The 23,028-nt window shown below is 48.6% G+C and overlaps 1 protein-coding gene and 1 non-coding gene across 2 annotated transcripts in view; both read right to left on the minus strand.

Moving 5' to 3' along the window:
* Positions 1 to 23,028, minus strand: part of ALKBH3 (alkB homolog 3, alpha-ketoglutarate dependent dioxygenase) — a 185,756-nt gene that overhangs the window by 31,507 nt on the left and 131,221 nt on the right. The gene's annotated exons all lie outside the window — the stretch shown is intronic.
* Positions 12,809 to 12,915, minus strand: LOC111751244 (U6 spliceosomal RNA). The gene has a single exon (XR_002786336.1). It is a non-coding gene; the product is annotated as a U6 spliceosomal RNA (small nuclear RNA).

Genomic DNA, 23,028 nt, shown 5'->3' on the forward strand with positions numbered 1-23,028 from the left:
TGCCATTGAATTACACGTTATCATATTGGAAACATTCAGCAGGGTAAACTCAAGAGAGAACAAGGACTTTTTCCTCCTGCATCATCCATTTAGGAATGAAAGGAGTTGATTTAAATTTTGCCCATCACCATATGCAATACCAAAACCAGGTAAAGACACCACAAAAAAAAAAAAAGAAAATTACAGACCTACATCCTTCATGAACTTAGACGCAAAAATCCTCAACAAAATTCTAGCCAATAGAATTCAAAACGTATCAAAAAAATAATTCACCATGATCAAGTGGGATTCATACCAAGTATACAAGGATGGTTCAACATTAGAAAAACAATCAATGTAATCCATCATATAAATAAAACAAAAGACAAGAACTACATGATCTTATCAACTGATGCAGAAAAGGTACTTGACAAAGTCCAACACCCATTCATGATAAAAACTCTCAGCAAACTAGGAATAGAAGGAAAGTTCCTCAACATAATAAAGGGCATTTATACAAAGCCAACAGCCAACATCATTCTAAAGAGAGAGAGTCTGAAAGCATTCCCCTTGAGATCAGCAACTAGATGCCCTTTATCACCACTTTATTCAACATTGTGCTGGAGGTCCTAGCCAGAGCAATTATGCTAGAAAAATAAATAAAGGGCATCCAAATTGGTAAGGAAGAAGTAAAAATATCTTTATTTGCAGATGACATGATCTTATACACAGAAAACCCTGAAGAATACTCAAGAGAACTACTTGACTAATAGAAGAGTTCAGCAGAGTATCAGGACACAAGATAAACATACAAAAACCTTTTGGATTCTTCTACACCAATAATGAGAACATCAAAGAGGAAATCACCAAATCAATACCATTTATGGTAGCCCCCAAGAAGATAAAATACTTAGGAATAAATCTAACCAGAGATGCAAAAGACCTTACAAAGAAAACTACAAGACACTACTATAAGAAACCAAAAGAGGCCTACATAAGTGGAAAAACATACCTTGCTCATGAATAGGAAGACTCAACATTGTAAAATGTATTCTAGCCAAAGCGATCTATAGATACAATGCAATCCTGACCCAAATACCAATGACTTTTTTTAATGAGATAGAGGAACAAATCACCAACTTCATAAGGAAGGGAAAGAGGCCCTGGATAAGTAAAGGATTCCTGAAAAAGAAGAACAAAGTGGGAGGCCTCACACTACCTGATTTTAGAACCTATTATATCACCACAGTAGTCAAAACTGCCTGTTACTGGTACAACAACACATATATAAACCAGTGGAACAGAATTGAGAATCCAGACGTAAATCCTACGAGCAGTTGATATTTGGCAAAGACCCAAAGTCAGTTAAATGGCGAAAAAACAGTCTATTTAACAAATGGTCCTGGCATAACTGGATATCCATCCACAAAAAAATGAAACAAGACCCATATCTCACACCATGCACAAAAACGAACTCAAAATGGATCAAAGACCTAAATATAAAACCTAAAATGATAAAGATCATAGAGGAAAAAATAGGGACAATGCTAGGAGCCCTAATACATGGCATAAACAGTATACAAAACATTACTAACAATGCACAAACACCAGAAGAGAAACTAGATAACTGGGCACTCTTAAAATCAAACACTTATGCTTATCCAAAGACTTTCACTAAAAGAGTAGAAAGACTGCCTACAGACTGGGAAAAGCTTTTGGCTATGACAAATCCGATCAACATCTGATCTCTAAAATCTACATGATACAGCAAAAACTCAACAACAAAAAGACAAATAACCCAGTTAAAAATGGGCAAAGGATATGAACAGACACTTCACCAAAGAAGACATTCAGGCAGCTAATAGATAGATGAGGAAATGCTCACGATCATTAGCCATTAGAGAAATGCAAATCAAAACTACAATGAGATACCGCCTCACCCCAACAAGGCTGATATTAATCCAAAACACACAAAATAATAAATGTTGGAGAGGTTGTAGAGAGACTAGAACACTTATACACTGCTGGTGGGAATATAAAATGGTACAACTACTTTGGAATTCAATTTGGCGCTTCCTTAAAAAGCTAGAAATAGAACTACCATATGATCCAGCAATTCCAGTCCTTGCAATATATCCTAGAGAAATAAGAGCCTTTACACGAGCAGATATATGCACACTCATGTTCATTGTAGCACTGTTTACAATAGCAAAAAGATGGAAACAACCAAGGTGCCCATCGACAGATGAATGGATAAATAAATTATGGTATATTCACACAATGGAATGCTATGCATCGATAAAGACCGGTGATGTATCTGTGAAACGTTTTATAACATGGAGGAATCTGGAAGGCATTATGCTGAGTGAAATTAGTTGCAAAAGGACAAATATTGTATAAGACCGCTATTATAAGAACTCGAGAAATAGTTTAAACAGAGAAGAAAGTATTCTTTGAGGTTACGAGAGGGGGGAGGGAGGGAGGGTGGAAGAGGGGTATTCATGACTTCAATAGTAGATAAGAACTACTTTAGATGAAGGGAAAGAACACACAATACAGGCGAGGTCAGCACAACTGGACTAAACCAAAAGCAGAGAAGTTTCCTGAATAAACTGAATGCTTCGAAGGCCAGCGTAGGAGGGGTGGGGGTTTGGGTACCATGGTTTCAGGGGACATCTAAGTCAATTGGCATCATAAAATCTATTAAGAAAACATCCTGCATCTCACTTGGGGGAGTGGTGTCTGGGGTCTTAAATGTTAGCAAGTAGCCATCTAAGATGCATCAATTGGTCTCAACCCACATGGATCAAAGGAGAATGAAGAACACCAAGGACACAAGGTAATTACGAGCCCAAGAGACAGAAAGGGCCACATAAACCAGAGACTACATCAGCCTGAGACCAGAAGAACTAGATGGTGCCTGGCTACAACCGATGACTGCTCTGACAGAGAACACAACAGAGAACCCCTGAAGTAGCAGGAGAGCAGTGGGATGCAGACCCCAAATTCTCGTAAAAAGACCAGACTTAATGGTCTGACTGAAAGTAGAAGGACCCCGGTGGTCATGGCCCCCAGACCTTCTGTTGGCCCAGGACAGGAACCATTCCCAAAGCCACTCTTCAGACATGGAACCGGCTGGACAATGGGATGGAGATGGATGCTGGTGAGGAGTGAGCTTCTTGGATCAGGTGGACACTTGAGACTATGCTGGCATCTCCTGTCTGGAGGGGAGATGAGAGGGTAGAGGGGGTTAGAAGCTGGCGGAATGGACATGAAAAGAGAAAGTGGAGGGAGGCAGCGGGCTGTCTCATTAGGGGGAGAGCAACTGGGAGTATGTAGCAAGGTGTATATAAGTTTTTGTGTGAGAGACTGACTTGATTTGTAAACTTTCACTTATAGCACAATAAAAACTTAAAAAACAAAAACAAAGAAATAGAACTACTATACAGTCCAGCAATCCCACTCTTTGGAATATATTCTAGAGAAATAAGAGCCTTTACATGAACAGATACATGCACACCCATGTTTACTGCAGCACTGTTTATAATCGTTCAGAATGCAAGCAACCAAGATGCCCATCGATGGATGAATGGATAAGTAAATTACGGTATATTCACATAATGGAATACAACGCAATGATTAAGAGCAATGATAAATCCATGAAACATTGCATAACATGGAGAAATCTGAAAGGCATTATGCTGAGTGAAATTAAAAATTAGTCAGTACTAAAAGGACAAATGTTGCATGAGACCACTATTATAAGACTCAAGAAAAATTTTAAACTCAGAATAAAAAATTCTTTGATGGTTACAAGGGTGGGGAGGGAGGGAGATGGGTACTCACTAATTAGATAGTAGACAAGAACTATTTTAGGTAAAGGGAAAGACAACACACAATACAGGGGAGGTCAGCACAACTGGACTAAACCAAAAGCAAGGAAACTTCCTAAATACAAACGAATGCTTCGAAGTCTAGAGTAGCAGGGGTAGGGGCCTGTGGACCATGGTTTCAGGGGTGATCTAGGTCAATTGGCATAACAAAATGTATTAAGAAAACGTTCTGCATCCCACTTTGGTGAGTGGCGTCTGAGGTCTTAAACGCTAGCAAGTGGCCATCTAAGAGGCATCAATTGGTCTCCACCCACATGGAGCAAAGAAGAATGAAGAACATCAAAGACACAAGGTAAATATGAGCCCAAGAGACAGAAAGGGCTATATAAACCAGAGACTACATCAGCCTGAGACCAGAAGAACTAGATGGTGCCCGGCTACCACCAATGACTGTCCTGACAGGGAACACAACAGAGAATCCCTGATGGAGCAGGGAACAGTGGGATGCAGACCTCAAATATCGTAAAAAGACCAGGCTTAATGGTCTGACTGAGACTGGAGGGACCCCGGGCCCTCTGTCAGCCCGAGACTGGAACCATTCCCGAAGCCAACTCTTCAGACAGGGATTGGACTGGACTATAAGACAGAAAACGATACTTGTGAGGAGTGAGCTTCTTGGCTCAAGTAGACACAGGAGACTATGTGGGCAACTCCTGTCTGGAGGCGAGATGAGAAGGCAGAGGGGGACAGGAGCTGGTAGAATGGACACAGGGAATACAGGGTGGAGAGGAGGAGTGTGCTCTCACATAAGGCGGAGAGCAGCTAGGAGTATGTAGCAGGGTGTGTGTAAGTTTTTCTATGAGAGACTAACTTGATTTGTAAACTTTCACTTAAAGCACAATAAAAATTTTAATAAATTTTTTTTTTTTTTTTTGCCCATCATGTAACAAGCAGCCAGTGAAAACCCTAGTTAACTTGGGACATGCGTTCATTTTATTTCAGGGTTGTTCACCACTGTATCTCCAGCACCTAGAACGGTGTCTGCACACAGTAAGTGTTCAGTACATATTGTTGAATGCATGAATGAGAGAATGTTTTGGTATCTTCTTTATAGATAATTCCTTTTAATCTAGCTCTTCCATCACCGAACTGTTACTTGGAGCAGGCAACACTGATCTGATTTGTTGTTTTTAGCTGCTGCTGAGTTGGCCCCTGACTCATAGTGACCCCATACACAATGGAACAAAATGCTGCCTGGTCCTGCTCCATCCCTATGATCAACTGCAGATGTGACCGTTGTGATCCACAGAATTTTCATTGGCTGGTTTTCAAAAGTAGATTGCCAGGCCTTTCTTCCTAGTCTCTGTTAGTCTAGAAGTGCTGCTGAAACCTGCTCAGCATCATAGTAACACACAAGCCTCAACTGACAGACAGGTGTTGGCTGCACATGAGGTACATTGGCCAGGAATCGAACCCACGTCTTCTGCGTGGAAGGCGAGAATTCTACCACTGAACCACCACTGTCCTTGGTCTCACATTTAGCGTCACAATAACAGAGAAGACCTTTATGACCGGGAAGTACAGAGGGATTTGTCCATTCAGAGTAACAAGGATGCTTTGTCTGTGAGAAGCCCCAGAGTCCCCTGATTCCAAGATGCACGATTTGTTCACAGTTTAACCGTCTGGATTCCTGTATGGGACCTCCAACGGATATGTTGTCGTTAGCTGCCATAAAGTCCATTCCAACTCAGGGATACCCCACGGGTGCAGCGTAAAACTGCTCCAGAGGGTTTTCAAAGCTGTGACCTTTTAGAAGTGGATCACCAGGACTATCTACTGAGGTGCCACTAGATGGATCTGAACCACCAGCCTTCCGGCTAGTAGTTAAGTGCTTGACTGCACCACTCAGGGGCTCCTCCAACTGATAGACACATTTTAAAGACACATTTTAAAGCGTTTAAGACCTCAGACGCCACTCACCAAAGTGGGATGCAGAACGTTTTCTTAATACATTTTGTTATGCCAATTGACCTAGATCGCCCCTGAAACCATGGTCCACAGGCCCCCACCCCTGCTACTCTGGACTTTTTATCCCCCAAAGAGCTAAATGAAAATGTCAGTGGCGTGTTTTGAAATTGATGGAAATATATATAGGTTTATTTTAAAAGCACTATCCCATCATTTGGCCCATTTTATTGCATCAAGCCTACAAGACATCTTGGCTGTCCATCAAGGATACATGTATGGTGGCCCTACTGGGTCAATTGTTGTCTGCCTCCCCTGGTACACCCTACACTAGCCCAGTGGTTCTAGTCTCCAACGGTCCCTGTTTGACTGAACCAGGGTATTAAGAACAAGGGTTGTTAGGGTCCTTGGCTCAGATATTGCTGAGTTTTCCATGGTCCACTTAAGCCCTGGCCTCCAGCCCACACTGTCCAGAAGGGGTGCTTGGAGAGGGGTTTTGCCTCAGAACCCACCGGGATGCAACTGAGACCCCTCCATGTGTATGCTCCCTGGCAGAGGACGTGGTCCTCTCTAGCCCTCAGAAGGCCAGAGGATAAGGGAGGGGGAAGTGTTTAGTCTCATCAGAAACGGGGGAGGCATATGTGAAGTCTGTCAAGACTCAAGTGTGGTTTTGAGACAACAAAAGTCAGGCCTCTCCCGATTTCCCCAGGGATTCAAAGCTTCCCCCGAGGGCGGGGAGCACACTTACACTCAACATCGAAGGCAGCCCTGCTGACATCAGGACCTGCAAGGCTCAGTCTCTAGGTGGTATCCAACAGTTAGCAATGAATTCAAAAGAAAATTTTTAATGCATTGCTTAAAGGCTGTTTAAGAGGAACCAATTCATAAGCTGCAAGCAGGACTTCTTATGTGCAGTTTTTTCTCATCCCCAACTTTGTTTCACACCCTATATGCTTTGGCATCCCTCTCCCAATTCTCCGAGTCCCCCTCCTCCAAGCCCTAGCCTAGGCCCAAGGAACTTTCCAGGCAACTGCAGAACCCTCCTATGTGAGTGGAATTCCTGGGTGGTGCAAACAGTTAACGCACTCAGCTGCTAACCAAAAGGTTGAAGGTTCAAGTATACTCACAGGCACCTTAGAAGAAAGGCCTCGTGATCTATTTCCAAAAAAGCAGCCATTGAAATCCCTGCGAAGCCCAGTTCTACTCTGACACACGTGGGCTTCCCATGAGTTGGAATCCATTCAGTAGCAACTGGTTGTTTTTCTTCTTATGGGGTCTGGAAGGGAAGAAACTGAGCACTCTTTAGCAGCTAGGAGAAGTAAGGGCCTGGGGACACTGATGCCACAATCACTCTTGCCCTGTTTAATAGTAACTGTAGCTCTCATTTATGGAACACTAGGCATTGTGTTTAATTCTAGTAACAATCACGACAACAACGGTAATACAAACGCTCGCTCACATTTATTGCGGACTCTGGAGTCATACTCTTTAGCTTTAAATCTTGGCTCTGATACTAATTATATGGCCTTGGACCTCAGTTTTCTCATCTGTAAAAAGGGACTACTACTAATACCTACTTCTGAGGGTTGTCAAGCGTCATCAGGAGGATTACATTCACCTATACGGTAACATGCTTAGAGCAACCCTGGCACCTGGTGGCATTCAGCACATGTTACAAGGTGCCCAGGACCATTCAAAGCAGCAGGCGCTATAGCCAGGTGCTATCAGTGTTACCACTCTACAGATGAGGAGACTGAGGCCCAGAGAGACTCGGTAACTTGTCTGGGTTGACATGGCTCACCTGTAGGAGGACTAGACTTCAAACAGCATGGCTGGCCCTGAGTCCTCCTCAACCACTGTGCTCACTGTCTCTCTACAACTCCCCTTTCACAGATAGGGAAAATGGGTCCTGCTCACCCCAACCTTAGAATCGGGATGCCTCTATGGTGCTGATCAGTTCTCCTGACACTGTTCTTCTGACCTCCCCAACTGCCCCAGGAGATCCCTGAGAGGCAAGCTGCCCAGTGACGAGAGCATGAACAGAGCCCTGAAGTCCCAACACCTGGCCACTAGGCCACCATGCCCACAGCTGGTGTGTCACCTCTCTTAGCTTTCTATAATCTGGTCGCACCCCAGAGAGGAGGTGTCTCTCTCCCACTGTGGTCAGGGTTCTCCTCACCACCACCTGAGTGGTCACTGACTACCTGCTCATAGACTGGAGCAAGAAGCAGCTTCAGGGAGCGACTTGCCCTGAGGTATGAGAAGCGTCTAGGAGGTACTCTTTGGGCACTGAAGTACTGGCACATCAGGCTGATGGGGACACAAGAAAGAAGCCTGGAAATTGGGCTGGAGAATCAGGGCATGTGGCCACCATATCTCGCCAGCAGGCCAGACCAATGCCTCGTGCACACTAGTGCTGGGTTGACACTGCCTAACACAAGAACTCTCTTCTTGTACTCAACAAGTGCCTGCCTCTCCCTGAGGGAGAGCTACACTCTGTGTGCTATTTCCAGGAGTCAAGAGGGATCCCACTGCACCATCCAAATTCCCACCCACACCCTCTTGTGACCAAAGGAAGTGTGATCGTCAAGGCTGTGTCAACTTGGCTGTGTCGTGGTTCTCAGTGGTTTGCAGTTATGATGCAGTTTGGCAGTAGTGTAATGATGTAATCACCTCCATAATGAGATCTGACATAATGTGATCACCTCCATGATGGGATCTACTGTGAGTAGCCAACCAGTTGAAGGGACTATCCTTGGGGGTGTGGCCTGCATCCAATACAGGTGGACTTTCTGGCAAGGCTCCTGGGCTTTTGCTCACTCTGGATCCTGCAGCTGGCTCCTGTTTGTCTGACTTCTGGTTCTTTGGACTTGAGCCGGCAGCTTGCCTGCTGATATTGGGATTCGTCAGCCCTCACAGCTTGGACCTTGGGTTCCCCAGCCCCTGCAGCTAAGTGAGTTGGGAGAAGCCTCCAGGCTAACTTATGGACTTGGGACTTCTCAGCCTCTACAACCTCATGAGCTATTTCCTTGATATAAATTTCTCTCTCTGCGTATGTGTACGTAGATGCTCTACTGGCTTTGCTTCTCTAGAAAACTCAGCTTAAGACAGGAAGAAAAATGAACATGAACAAAACACCTACTGTGTACCTGCCCTGGGCTTGGTAATTCCATCCTTCCATTGTTCCATTTAATTCCCACAACAAACAGCAAGGCAGGCACTATTATCCCCATTTTCCAGAAGAGTTTGATCCTGAGGCTCACAGAGTTTGAGCAACTAGCCCAAGGTCACACAGCATGGCAGGGGCAAAATTCAAGTGCCGCCTTTCCCACTGCATTTAGCTGTACATTTAGTACATTTTTCTTGGACTAAACCCAAGGCCTTGTGTCTGTGAGGCAATAGGGACTTGGTTTAAGGGGCCAGCATTGTTCTGAGACAGAAAAGGGGACCTGGATGGCCCATCACTACACAGCTATCTGGCAGTCTTATTTCTAGAGGGGACCTGGAAGCCCCCAGCCTTTGCCCAGACACTCCCCACTAGCAGCAGCTCCAGATTCCATGTCCACGAGGGGCATCTGGGAAATCTCGCCTCTTGGGGCCTCTTTCCTGCCCAAGCTCTAGCAGGCCTGGAGCCAGGGGCTGCTACTCTAGCAAACAGATTTCAAATAAAACTCAGCCCCCAGAGAGTCATCAATCCAGAGAAGGAGGCTGCGACATTCCAGGGATGGCCCCAGAAAGATCTGGCAAAAGCCAGAGCACGCCTGAGGCTGAGTGTGCCCTGTGGCTCCCTGCCTGAGGGACTTGCCAGGTGGCATAGACTCTGACCTTGTATGGGCAAAATGTTCCTGCCAAGCCTGGCTTTTGAGTCAGCTTCTCTCTATTTTCAGCCCCAGGGGGAGTGTTTGTCTCTCCCCTCAGCTCTCACTGGTTCAGACTTCAGCCAGGCCTGCCAGGACCCTCACTGCAGCCTGGGGAGTTAAGCTCAGAGTCCCCAGTGCAGAGACGAGGAGATCCCCCAAAATAATAACAGTGATAGCAACCACAGTGGGTTCACTGGGGGCACACACAGTTAAGTGTTTGACTACTGGCCAAAAGCTTGGTGATCTGAACCCACCAAGAGGAGCCTCAGGAGACAGACCTGATAATCTGCTTCTGGAAAGTCAGAGCCTTGACAACGCTATGGAGCCATTCCACTCTGCACACGTGGGGTCGCCACGGGTCAGAACAGGCTCAACAGCAGCAAAAACTACACTGGAAACAACTAGCCATTACTTCCTACTAGGCATCATACTAAGAGCTTGACACAGTTTGTCTCTTCAAGACCTTAAGGAGGTGGGAACATCATTAGCCCCCTCTGCCGTGTGGCTTCTGGAAATTAGGTAATTCTGAACGCTCCGGTCACACCATCATGCAGGGTCGCACAGCCAGACATGCTGGCTTTCCCACTAGGCCGAGCTTATCCAGCTGGCACCCAGAGCTGGAAGGGGCCTCAGCCTGCAGCCAGGCCAAGCTCTGCACCCTACAAGGGAGCCTGGGCCTCAGGTACCGCATTTTGGTGGCAGGTCTAGGCCTAAACCATCCAGACTCCAAGGTTAGAGCTCTGCCCCCTCCACTGAGCAGCCTGCCCCTAAGGGTCTAGCCAGGCCCTGGGTGGTAGAGGAAGGCCTGTACCGTCCTCTTCTTGTAAAGATAGCTCAGTTCTGGGGTCCAGGAGAGAAGTCTGTACAGAAAAAGGCTGGAAATTGGGTGGGCAGTGGGGATGGGGCAGGGTGGGAGCCTTGGGCCTAGGCCGGAGTTTAGAGGAAAGATAGAGCTCAGAGATCTCGGACCATCAGACCAGGCCTCCCCCTGCCTTTAGGGATTTGGGCAGGTCTTTGGATCTTTGGAGTCGGATAGAACCCAACCAGTTGCCCTCAGGTTGATTCTGACTCATGATGACCCCACTGGTGTCAGAAAAGAACTGTGTTCCATAGGGTTTTCAATGGCGATTTTTCCGAAGAGCAACAGGCCTTCCTTCCAAGGCACCTCTGGGTGAACTTGAATCTGCAACTGTAAGGGGAAGGGGAAGAGCTTGCACTCTGGAAGAGGAAGAGGCAGGGGGTGGTGGCGTTCCTCAATAAGATGGTCCCTACATAGTTAAACTTTAAGCCAAGGAAATGATCTTTATAGGGGTCTTTGATTTGATAAAGTCCTTAACTTGATAAAGGCCCTAACTTGGTAATTAAACCTTAAGCCAAGGAAATAGTCTTCATAGCGGGGTCTTGTCCTGGCTTTCAAATGTTAATACAGACAGATAAAGAGACAAAAAGGGCATAAAACCTTAAGAAAACGACTAGAGACTAGACTATCGAGGCTCTCAGATTCTCTCTAAATTTGAGTAGCCCTCTTGACACTTCCTAGCCAAATGTGCTTTTACTACTAATCCTCTGCTTGCTAATAAACCTCTGCTCGCTTGACACTATTTATCTCAGTGTTTGAATTCTTTCCTACACTGAAGACGATAACCGTAGAAGCCGAGAGCTAACCATTTGCACCACCCAGGGACTCCTGGGTCGGATAGACCTGGGTCTAAATTCAGCTTCTGCCACTTAGCAGCTGTTTGACCCTGGGCAAAATACTCAGCTCCTCTGAACCTCAATTTCTCCATCTGTGAAATGACACTAAGGAGTCCACTGTCTCTTTGGAGCAAATTAGATATAGTGTGACCAGCGATCCCAGTTTGCCTGGGACAAAGGTGATTTCTGGGGATGTAGGACTTTCAATGCTAAAACCAGGAATGTTCAGGGGAAGGCAGGGCGAGTTGGTCACCCTATGAATCGAGTTTGCCAAGCACAGCAGAGCACAGCGCTGGCCCTTAGAACAGTCAGCACACACAAACTGTGACTGCATTACCAGCCCGCTCTCAGCTGCGGCCCCTCCGTGAGCCCTGCCTTGCTGCAGGGGAACTGCCACCCAGAGCCCCCAGGTCCAGGAGCAGAACAAAACTCAGCAGTGCCCTCAGTGCCCCGCCTCCCCACAATGGTACTCCTTTGTCCTCTGAGTCCTCCCCTCCCCCGCCCTAAGCAGGCTGCGTGCCAGCAGTAATTACGGAATCACTTATTCACTGAAGCCCGCATGCACGTGCAGCCCACCATCAGTAGCAATTAGGCAGCTAAAGGGGTTTGAAAGCCCATCAGCCAATCGGGGGAGGGGGTGCTGAATGGGACAATCAAACGCTCGGGGTGGTGAGGAGGGGGGCCTGGGGGCAAGGGAAGATTGGGGCTCTTGGGGAGGCAGTCACTGAGACAGCTCCCCCCACCCCCTCTACAGCTGTCACGTACAATGAAGGGGTGGGGTGGGCTTGCTGGGAACCCAAAAGCAAGGGCCGACTGGCACCTGGGGAAGCGGCGGGTGGGCAGGGAAGCGTCTTTGAAGACCAGGCCAGCCTCATCACCATAGTATGCCTCCATAAAGCAGACCTCCTACAAATGCCTCACCGTCCTCTATTAAGGAGCCTCCCTTTGGAGGCAGATGTCTCTCTCTCCCTGCCAGGAGTCGCATGGCCTAACAGAAAAGGATTTCTCTAAAGCAGGGCTTCTCCCACTGTAACTGAAACCAAAAAACCCACTGCCGTCCATTCCGACTCATAGAGACCCTATAGGACAGAGTAGAACTGCTCCACAGAGCTTCCACCGGTGAGATCTTCACGGAAGCAGACTGCCGCATCTTCCTCCCTCGGAGCGGCTGGTGGGCTGAAATCACCGACCTTTCCGTTAGCAGCTAAGCGCTTTAACCACTGTGCCACCAGGGCTCCTTTTCCACTGTAAAGGGCTTGTAAAATTATCCCCGGTTCTTGCTAAAATGTACTCTAGTTCCTTGGAGACAGAGAAAAAAACCAAAAACCTATTGCCATCGAGTCAATTCAGACTCAAAGCGACCCTATAGGACACAGTACAACTGCCCCATAGGATTTCCAGGGAGCGGATGGTGAATTCAAACCGCTGACCTTTTGGTTCGCAGCCGAGCTCTTAACCACTGCGCCACCAGGGCTCCAAAATGTGGAACGCGTCACGAATTTGCGTGTCATTCTTGCGCAGGGGCCATGCCAATCTTCTCTGTATGGTTCCAATTTTAGTATTTGTGCTGCTGAAGGGAGAACAACGGATGGAGGGAGGGACCTGAATTCTTCGTTTTTAATAAGCTCCCAGCGGCTGCTGCTGGTCTGGGTCCGTGCTTGAGCAGCGAGGTGTTAATGCATCTCTGAGGTTGGGGTGTCAGTTGCTGTTGTCCAGCCGATTTTCATTCAGAGCCGCCCCACAGGACACGGTAGAACCGCCCCATAGGGTTTTCTCGGCTGTCATCTTTATGGCAGCAGATCACCAGGTCTTTCTCCCGCAGAGCCACTGGGTGGATTTGAACAGCCAATCTTTCAGAGTGCTTAATTATTATACCAATCGACTCGACGGCACTGGGTCTGGTCTGGTCAGAGCTCCTTGAGGTGGGCAGAGGGGAGGGGAAAGCCCTGGGGTCATCTCCCTGCTCTGTGACGCTGGGCAGGCCCCCTCAACTCCCAGCCTCATTTTCCTGACACATAAAATGGGAGATCATGCCTACGTCACAGGCTGAGAATGAAATGAGAAAACAGCCCTGAACACGTCCTTGTGAGCTGCAGGAGAGCTTTGATGGAGAGGGTAGGACCTTAGTTTGGCTCAGCTTGGCCCCGGAGCAGCCCTGGGTGGGGGTGGGGGCTCCATGTGAGTTCAAATTGAGGAACACGGGAAGTAGGAGTGGACCCCAGGCTGAGGTCACTGAAACTACTTTTCCCACCTGTGATCCTGGGGTCCAAGGGTGGTTTGGGGGACTCCAAGGGGGTGTGTGATTTAGCTGGATGATTAGGAAGCTAAAGGGTTTTGAAAGCCCATCAGCCAATAGAGCGAGGGGGTACTTAATGGGACAATCAAACGCGAGAGGTAGGGGTGGGGTGAGAGAGGGAAAACTGGCGCTCTTACACCCCTTTAGCTCCCCCGACTCTACTCCTGACTGAAGTTCTGAACTAGATTTCTCTCATCTCTGAGCCTCTGTGTACTGACTCTTTCTGCCTGGGATGCCTTCCCTTTCCTCCTCTGCTGGCTCATTCCTGGGAGCACTTTGGCCTCAGTTTCCTCTGCCCACCTGTAGGCTCAGCCCCACCTGGTCCTCAGGACCAATCAGAACTGGCGTCTGCAGATAACCAGGCAGCTGCTGCTCAGGCATCTGGGATGTCTGGTTCTAGGACTCCAGACCCTCCCAGGGAAGGCTCCATCTCTGCTCTCTGGGCAGCAGCCCCTCCTAGGAGTCCCCACCTTCCCTCCCTCCTGCCACCAAAACACAGCTGCCTGTTTGCAGTTCAGAGCTCCAGAGGACTAGTGCCTGGGCTGGGGTTCCTCCAGGGCGAGGCACCCCCATCTCCTGGGAGCAGGTGGCCCCTGGCAGAACGCAGACCCACAGCCCCTGGGCCCCAGTCGGGGTGCCCTGACTGGGAAGGCGGCTGTCAGGTTACCCTGACCCTGAAAGCAGAGCTCCAGGAAATACCCTGGGCTGCCCCTCCACCGAGAACAGGAAAGGCAGGTGAAAAGTCAGCAGAGAGAACCTGGCAATTGCTGGAAAAGCCACACTGTCACAGAGGGAGGTGCACTCCAGGCCCCTTCTCCGCTTAAACGTGGATCATAGGGCTTGGTTTTAATTTTTCTCTTTCTCTCTCACTCTCTTTTAAAACAGACGTCTAGTGGGGGATGGGTGGGAAGGAGAAATCACTAACTAGGTAGTAAATAAGTGTCAACTGTGGTGAAGGGAAAGACAGTACACAATAGAGGGGAAGCCAGTACAACCTGACCAAGGCAAAGTCATAGAAGCTTCATAGAAACATCCGAACACCTTGAGGGGCCAAGTTACTGGGGCTGAGGGCTGGGGACCATGGTCTCAGGGATATCTAGATCAACTGGCATAACAAAGCTCATAAAGAAAATGTTCTACATCTGACCTTGGTGAAAAGTGCTGGAGTCTTAAAAGCTTGTGAGCGGCCATCTAAGATACATCTACTGGTTCCATTTCGTCTGGCTCAAAAGAGAATGAAGAAAACCAAAGACACAAGGGAAATATTAATCCAAAGGACTAATGGACCACAAGTACCACAGCCTCCACTAGCCTGAGCCCAGAACAACTAGATGGTGCCTGGCTACCACCACCAATAGCTCTGACAGGGATCACAATAGAAGGTCCCAGACAGAGCAGGACAAAAACGTAGAACAAAATTCAAATTCACACACACACACACACACACACACACAAAGACCAGGCTTACTGTTCTGACAGAGACTGGAGGAGCCCCTAAAACTATGGCCCCTGGATATCCTGCTAACTCAGAACTGAAGTCACTCCTGAAGTTTACCCTTCAGCCAAAGATTGCTGTTGTTAGGTGCTGTCCAGTCGGTTCTGACACACACAACAGAGCAAAACGCTGCCCGGTCCTGTGCCGTCCTCATGATCATTGTTATCCTTCAGTCCATTGTTGCAGCCAAAGATTAGACAGGCCTATAAAACAAACTATAATACACGTGAGTAACGTGCTTCTTAGTTCATTCAAGCATACGAGACCAAACGGGCAACACCTGCCCAAAAGCAAAGGCGAGAAGGCGGAAAGGGACGGGAAAACTGGATGAATGGAACAGAGAACCCAGGGTGGAGAAGGTTGACACATTGTGGGGATTGCAACCAATGTCACAAAAGAATATGTGTATAAATTGTTGAATTAGAAACTAACTCGCTCTGTAAACTTTCACCTAAAGCACACACCCACCCCCCCGCCCTCCCCCCACCCACAAAACCAAAAAACAAAAAACAGGTTTCTAGTGATTTAATTACTTTCTGCAAAAAAGAATAACATCTGCACATTTTAAAAATGTTTCTTATGAAATATTTCAGATGAGCCAAAATGTCTCACCCGTGTATCCCCACCTACCTTAAGCAATAAAACATCTCCAATGCATAGGATGCCTCGCTACATCCCTGCTGGGTCACAGTCCCTCCTTCCTGTCTCCTACCATGGTGCCCCACCCAAACCCCTCCATCCCTGAGCCAGGCAGTAGCCGTTGTTGTTGTTATTTGCCTTTGGACTCATAACAACCCCATGTGTGCTGAGTAGAACTGCTCCATAGGGTTTTCAAGACTGTGACCATTTGGAAGCAGATTGCCAGGCCTGTCTTCTGAGGTGCCTGTAGGTGGGTTCAAACAGCCACTCCCTTTTATGCAGCAGCTTCTCCACCAGGCATCTTGCCAAGTGCTTTAGCATATTATCTCATCTAATCTCTACCACAAAAATCTCAACTAGGTAGACTATCCCCATTTTATAGATGAGGACTCTGAAGCACAGAGAGGTTAAATAAGTTGCCTGAGGTCACGCAGCATTCAGACCTATGGAATGCAAATTCCTAAACTGTCCTTTTCCAGGTGCCAACTTGGGCCTGGGTGTGCCCCTCCCACCCTGGGTAAGGGAGTGGTGGCCTTTGAGGAGTGACCAGCTGACTAAGTCTCCTGGAAAACTGGCAGTTCCCAACACCTAGTCTCTTGGGAAAGTAGGAAAACCAGGAGGTGGCCCCCAGGGACAGTGTTGGCCCTCCCCTGCCGTGGCTCGTTGGAAACAGAAGCCAGAGGAAAGATGTTTGCTGACCCCACAGAGAGATCCTCATGTGTGTGACCTTTGCCTGGAAGCTGTCTAGGGGCTGCAACCTCTTCCAAAGAGTGGGTCGTATCTGGGTGTCCTGATTCATTCTACCCAGACCAACCAAGCAAGTCAACTTGGGGTGGGAGTGGAGAGCCATCTGATGGGGGTGAATCCTTCAAGGCAAGGCTCAAAGCCCAGAGCAGTAGGGGGGACTCAGTCCCAAACCCTGCCCCTTTCTGCCCCCGCCCTCCTTAGGTGGTCCAGGGCCACAGGACACAGGAGGGAGCAGGGCCCAGGTCACCTTGGCCCAGGAGCAGAGACAAAGGAGCAGGGACAAATGCTTCCCCCACCTGCTTGCCTGGATAGGAAAGAATATGACAAAACAAAGGCTATAATTGAAAACCCCTTTCCATCTCCCTGATCAGCTGTCACCAAGGCCCCCTCCCTGAGCCATTAACATGGGAATGAGCTGTTCTGGCTCTGATGGGGCCTGTCACCAGGGTGCAGGAGGGTGAGGAGGAGCTGGGAGAAAGGGGCGCAGGGCCTCCCAGCTCTTCTCAACCCTTTGGGGTAGGAAGGAGCCTGTGAGAGAGCAGGGCTTTCCCTCCTTCTTACACACACACTCACACACACATACTCTCACACTCACACACACACTCACACACACTCTCACACACACACATTCACACGCCTTCACCTCCACTCCCACCCCTCCTACCCCAGCCATGATTCCAAAAAAAATAAAATTTAAAAAGCAGAGGCCAAATCTTCTCTTCTGTAACTCTTCCTGCCTAATTACAGTTTATATTTATAATTCAGCTCAGAAGGCAGATGGGCAGGAGCTCATGTTTTGCTTGAATGAATCCACGAATGTATGAATGAGTCTCCATTTAACAGATGAAGAAACTGAGGCCTAGAGAGGTCTACAGAGAGACTCTGCCAGTGTCAGAGGACGTTCCTGAATCCCACTCTTTTCCACACATGGCTTTACCCCAGAATCTTATAACATCTCCCAATTTTAGTCATTCTAATCTTTTTCACCCTCCACTTTTTTTTTTTTAACCTTGGACGCCTGTTGCTGTTGCAGCTAGTGAAAAGACTGAACAGAAACAGGCGGCAAATGGCTGTGGGAAAACTTGGAAACAAGCCACTACCCAGAGCTGGGCAGCCTGTGGGCTCCTGAATGCAAGCAGAACTCTTGGTTGTAATTTCATTTTGCATACAAATAATGGGTCTTATTTGCCAAATTTTCTGCTGGTAGAATTGTTCCTGGTTTCCACAGCGCTGGGTACTGTAAGTGTCTCTCTATGTTCCTGGGTCCCTGACAAGACACTGAGCTCCTTGAGAACCGTGTCTTCTACATCTTTGGGAAACCCGTGCCCAGGACAAGGCTTGGCACAAAACAAGTGCTTAATAAATGTTTGAATAATAATAATGGCAACTATGTACCGAGGTGGGGAATTAGCTCAAATGGTAGAAGGCTTGCTTAGCATGTGAGAGGTAGCGGGATTGATGCGCTCATTCTCCATGCTGCATCTGGAGCCCTGCTAGCACAGTGGTTAAGAGTTCAGCCACTAACAAAAAGGCTGGCAGCTCACACCCACCAGGCACTCCTTGGAAACCCTGTGGGGCAGTTCTACTCTGTCCTATAGGGTCACTAAGAGTCGGAATCGGCTCGATGGCAGTGGATTTGGTTTGGGTTTTGGTTGCCCGTTCAATCTTGTATACTTGACTGAACTAAGAAGCATGTTCCCTGTGTGGTGTTGTTTGTCTTATAGGCCTGCCTAATCTTTGGCTAAAAGGTGAACTTCAGGAGTGGCTTCAGTTCTGAGTTAGAAGGGGGTCTGGGGCCATAGTCTTCGGGGTTCCTTCAGTCTCTGGTGGCACAGTGGTTAACAGTTTGGCTGCTAATCAAAGGTGGTTTAACCCACCAGCTGCTCCCTAGGTGACCTATAGGGCAGTTTTACTCCTATAGAGTCACTATGAGTCAGTAACTCTGTTTTTTTTTGTGAATTTGATCTTTCATTCTGTACTTTTCTCCCGTTCTGTCCTGGACCCTCTATTGTAATCCCAATCAGAGCTGTTGGTAGTGGCAATGATAGGAGTGTTTTCTGTAGCAGTGAACTACTCCTGGTAAAGTTCTGCACAGAACAAGGGAAACTGATCTATACAGTAGAGGTGTTCCTGAAAAATTAAGTCAACTTCAAAATGCAAGAAATACTTACCCAACAGTCCTGCTTGCAGCTCATTTGGTTGGTGTCGGGTCACAGTGGCTTCTCCTCTAAGCGGCAATGAGTATCTGAGGGGCCGTTCACTCCTAGCAAAGAGAGAGGAGCTGCAGCCTGCCTGGGTCTGGGCTCCTGCGGCTGCAAAATCCTCTCCCAGAACCCTGAGCAAGCCCTCAGACCCTCGAGAGGAGTGCTGGCCCCAGCCCCTTCTCCTCGGGCTGCACTAAGCTACTCCGCGCCCCCCAGCCCCACCAGTGGTCAGCCTCTCACCTCCGTCTGCCCAGCACACCAGGAGATCTGTAACCTATGACTTGGTCAGGTTGTTTCAGCCCAGTGTGGTCTGGCGACTGGGGCCAACTGAGCTAGCAGCCCAGCTTCCTTCATTGTGGCGGGGGTGGGGCGGTGGGGGAGGTGGGTGTGGGCGGGTGGGGGATGGTCTTCACACACATGTTGTTGTTAGCTGCCAATGTATGCTCTGACTCGTAGCAGCGCCACGCACAACGGGATAGGATCCATAGGGTTTTCAACAGCTGATGTTTTGGAAGTAGGTCTCCAGGCCTTTCTTCCTAGTCTGTCTTAGTCTGGAGGCTCCACTGAAATCTGCTCAGCGTCACAGCAACACACAAGTCTCTACTGACGGATAGGTGGTGGCCATGCATGAGGTACATTGGCTGGGAATTGAAGCTGGGTCTCCCACAGGAAGGTGAGAGTTTTACCACTGAACCACTACTGACTGTCCTTATCCACACACACCATAGGAACTAGAAAATTTAAATCATCAGATTATGACATCAGGTATTGGCAGAGATGGTCAGTGTTCACCAAAATTCATTCATATTTTCCCTGTTATGGATTGAATTGTGCCCATCCCCCAAAATGTGTTGAAATCCTAATCCCTGTACCTGTAAAGGAAACCCTGGTGGTGCAGTGATTAAGAGCTACAGCTGCTAACCAAAAGATCAGCAGTTCGAATCCACTAGGAACTCCTTGGAAACCATATGGGGCAGTTCTACTCTGTCCTATAGGGTCGCTATGACTCAGAATCGACTGGATGGCAACAGATTTGGTTTTTTGGTTTGGGTACCTGTAAATATGACTCTGTTTGGAAATAGGATTTTTCTTTTGTTATGTTAGTGAGGTAATATCGGTGCAGAGTGGATCCTAAACCTAATCACTTCTTTGTTATATAAAGACCAGAATAGACACAGAGACACACACAGAGGAAAGACAGCTGTAAGGACCTCAAGGGGCTACCGACAAGGAAGGACCCCCCCTACAGCCAGCATCCCCAGCTGTGAGAAAATAAATTCTATTTTTTAAAGCCACCCACTTGTGGTATTTCTGTTACAGCAGCACTAGGTACCGAAGACACTGTCCTCCTTCCAGCAGTGACATGGAAGCTGGGCTGCCTTGAAAAGATGAAAAGGGAGTTCTCAGGAAAAGGAGGGGAGTGGGCAGGAAGTTCTAATCAGAGACAACCAACTGAATTGTCTGGGGCGTACTGAGATACCTGGGATGACCCTTGCATCACGAAGTGGGAAGCATATAGGGACCAGATTGTGGAGAGCCTTAAATGCCATGCCTGCGTACATACAGCATGAACCACAGAGGCTAATGGGGAATGGAATGGCACCATCCTCATTCTAGAGCTATCATTTGGAAAATATTTCATATTCTACATGTAGTATCTCACTTAATCCTCGAAGCAAGCCCATGGGCAGATTCTCTATCACCCATTTTGCAGAGGACAACATTGAGGCTCTGAGGTGTTAGACACTTGCCCAAGGCCAGCCAATAGTAGGGCTGGGGGTTGGGCCTGCTAGAATGTAAGCATCAGGCTTTGTTTTGTTCACTGCTGTATCCTAGCTCTGAGTGCAGTGCCCGGCATATAGTGGGCCCTCAATAAATATTTGTTGAGTGAATCAATGAATCTATCTGATTCCAAGACCCTGCTACATTGATCAGACTTTTTATTTAGAAAGATGCCTCTGGCTTCATTGGGGTGTAGAACAGAGGTGGTGAGGCCAATGGAGGTTTGGCCGCACTCCAGGAGATGGTGGACGAGGACATCAATAGAGGCAACAGAAGCAATGAAACACTGCTCGGTCCTGTGCCATCCTCACAGTCGTTGCTATGTTTGAGCCCATCGTTGCAGCCACCATGTCAGTCCATCTCATTGAGGTTCTTCCTCTTTTTTGCTGACCCTCCACTTTACCAAGCATGACGTCCCTCTCCAGGGACTGGTCGCTCCTGATAGGGTGTCCAAAGTACATGAGACGATCTTGCCATCTTTGCTTCTGAGGACAATTCTGGCTGTACTTCTTCTGTAAGTCCGTGGTATATTCAATATTCTTTGCCAACACCATAATTCAAAGCCATCGATTCTTCTTTGGTCTTCCTTAGATAATAATAGCTAACATTTATTGAACAAATACTATGTTCCAAACACTGCCCTAAGCGCTCTATCGGTATTAACTCGGTATTTTTCTCTCACAACCCCACAAGGTGGTTACTCTCATTATATCCATTTTAGAGATGAGTAAATTGAGGCACAGAGAGCTGAAAGGTCACAGAGATAGTAAGTGATAGACGTGGGACTCAAACCCAAGCACACTGGGGTCAGAGCTCTGCCCAGTGGGAGTATGGGAGGGAGGGGGGCAAGGTGGCCCCAGGTTTCTAGAATGAAGGCCTCTGCTTCCCCTGTTGTTGTCAGCCGCTGTTGAGTCGATTCTGAGTCACAGCAACCCCACACATGCAGAGTAGAACTGCTCCATAGGGTTCTCAAGGCTGTGGCTTTTCAGAAGCAGGTCGCTAAGCCTGTTCCGAGGCACCTCTTGGGGAGTTCGAACCACCAACCTTTCTGCTAGTAGTCGAGTGCCTAACCATTTGCACCACCCAGGAGCTCCTCTTTGGACTCCTCTGCCCGCCTGGAATTCAGACAAGCCAGGCCCCAAGCCAGGGGACTGCCTGACCTCCTGGCCCAGCCAGCGTCCTGGGTGGCCCATCTCTCTGCAGAGCCCAAGGTGTTTCTGAAGGAAGCTGTGTGTGGAAAGCAGTCGCAGCAGCAGCTGGGTGGTGAGGATGCAAACAGCGACTTCTGCAGCAGTGGGGCCTACAGTGGACAGAGGGGCTAACAGGGGGCTGGGCCAGGGCAACGAGGGGCCAGCTCCGGCTCCCCACTTTCTCCATATTGCACATGAGTGACCAGTCCCTCACCCCAAAGGCCCTTTGGGGGCCTGATCCCCATCCCCGCAGGGTGCGAGCTGTGCTTCTTGGGCTGGGAGCCAGGAAACGAGGGCTCACAGGGCCCAGGCCATGAGGAAGGGAAGGGCTGGGAGCGAGTGAGGGGCAGAGGAAAGATGAGGTCCAGCTCTCTGAGCCCATCCTGTGAGCAGAGACCCGCAGCCACCACATGGCCCCAGGCAGGAAAGGAAACAGGAGGCGTCTCAAAATAGACTGGGAGTGTGCAGCTCAGCTGCATTTCCCAGCTCCCACCATCTGGCTGAGCCTGGGCAGGAAGAGGGTGCGGGAGGGGCGAGCCGAGTGTGGATGGTCTCCCACCATCAGCTGTGGAGCCCTCAGCCGGGGCAGGCCGCCCACCATGTACGAAGCACCTCCCACCGTGGGGCACCTGCTGTCCACACCTTTAGACCCATAGGACAACCTTGCAAGGCAAGCATTGCTCCTTTGACAGGTGAGGAAACTGAGGCTTGTCCAAGGCCACACAGCTGGTAAGGGCAAGGAGAGTCCGCCTGAGTCCAGTCTTGCTCCCTGAGGCCTGAGAGCACGGCTCACAGCCTGCACACCTCTGGAACTGCCATCCATCTCCTGCCTGTGGGCTAAATCTAACCTTAGACCAGCTCCCCCTTAAGAAAGCAAAGTCGGGATTCAGCATTTATCGCCCAGGGAGGACCAGTCCTTTGGGATCATCACACCTACACTGTGGCTGCCTATGAGGGCCACCATCTAGGAAGTTTGGGGAATGAGAAGGGGTACGGGAATACAGTTTGGGCACTCCAGGCAGGCCCCATTAAGGCACTGCCCAGGAGGCAGGAGGAGACCCCAACACAAACTACAGACTCCACAGGGCCATCTTCCACCCCCAAAGCAGGGCCAGCTGTTCAGACTGCTCCTGCCTTGCTCCCACTGTCACCCAGGTGCTGGCTGGCACAGAGCTTTACAACCTGAGAGTGTTTCACAACTGCGCCTCACAGCAGCCTTGAGAGGTGGGCTGTCATTGTTATTGTTGTTAGGTGCCATCGAGTCAGTTCCTACTTATAGCAGTCCTACGTGCAATAGAACAGAACACTGCTCTGCCCTGTGCTGTTCCCACGATGGTTGTTAT

This window comes from Loxodonta africana, chromosome 7 (assembly GCF_030014295.1).
Source record: "Loxodonta africana isolate mLoxAfr1 chromosome 7, mLoxAfr1.hap2, whole genome shotgun sequence".
Taxonomy (NCBI): Eukaryota; Metazoa; Chordata; class Mammalia; order Proboscidea; family Elephantidae; genus Loxodonta; species Loxodonta africana.